At 42.6% G+C, this 1113-nt stretch overlaps 1 pseudogene; it reads right to left on the bottom strand.

Moving 5' to 3' along the window:
- Positions 1-356: 356 nt before the first annotated feature.
- On the bottom strand, positions 357-838 carry LOC101129413 (small ribosomal subunit protein eS10-like; annotated as a pseudogene).
- Between the last annotated feature and the right edge of the window lie 275 nt (positions 839-1113).

Raw genomic sequence — 1113 nt, forward strand, 5'->3', positions numbered from 1 at the left:
TGTGGTCTGCAGACAGTGCTAGCTCTGTTTTCCATTTTGTTTCCCCTTTGACTCATGAGCCACTGTCTCGAATTGGTATGACTTCTCCATTCTCACCCTTTATCACTTGGGACTTTCCCAGTTCATCTTTTCTTTCAGGTCTTATCTATTTCTCTGGATCTCTTTCTCAAGCTCCCTCCTCCATCTTGTCCATCTTGTTCAGTTCCACTTCCTTTCCTTTCCTTCTGCCGGTCTTATTTCAACTTCAATAACTTTAACTCACCTTTTGTGAATATATTCTTTTTCCTTTGGGCTTTCAGGTGTTTTTTTTTTTTTTTTCTGTAAGTTTATTCAATGCAAAATAATCCTCTCCAATTTTACTGAGGTGGTTGACCACGTCAACGACCAAATCCACCTCTAAACTGGAATTCGGTTGTTGACCCAGCCCCAACCTCGGCTTTCTTGTAGGCACCAGGGGGCACAGCACTCCGTCTGCAGGTATCTCTGTCGGCTTCCCCTCTTGTGAGTCTTGCAGGTTGCTTACCCTCCACACCTTTAGGCCGAGGCCTGCCAGTCTCTGGACGGCTGCGCACAATCTCTGGGGGCAGGTGAAGGTAATCACAGAGATACTGGATACCCTCCTTGGTGAGGTCGCAGTAGAAATGTCTCCAGGCAAAGTGTTCCTTCATGTAGCCTCGGGACTTCAGAGACTGCATGGCCTTCATGAGTGAACATTGGGCCCATTCTTGTCTGCCAGCTCTGGGTGCTTAGGCATGTGGGCATCCTTCTTGGCCACCATGACTCCCTCCTTAAAAATGAGTTCATAAGTGGCAATCTGATTCTTCTTAGGCATCAACATTTAGGCAGCTGTAGGGTCTGGGGCCAGGGCTGGAAATAAATGTTGTTGTTGTTGTTGTTTAAATAAGTATTTATTATTTCAATGCTTCAAACATACAGCAAGTACATTAAGGATATAACACTCTTGTGCATAACTACCTTAATATTATGAAATATTTTTTCTTGAAAATTTTGAAAGAATCAATTAAACATTACATATACATTTGTGAGCCTGTATTTTCCTCAATTTTATCCACTCCTTTTCTTCTATTCATGGAAGTAAGCACTATTATTAAA

Source organism: Gorilla gorilla, chromosome 19 (genome assembly GCF_029281585.2).
Source record: "Gorilla gorilla gorilla isolate KB3781 chromosome 19, NHGRI_mGorGor1-v2.1_pri, whole genome shotgun sequence".
Taxonomy (NCBI): domain Eukaryota; kingdom Metazoa; phylum Chordata; class Mammalia; order Primates; family Hominidae; genus Gorilla; species Gorilla gorilla.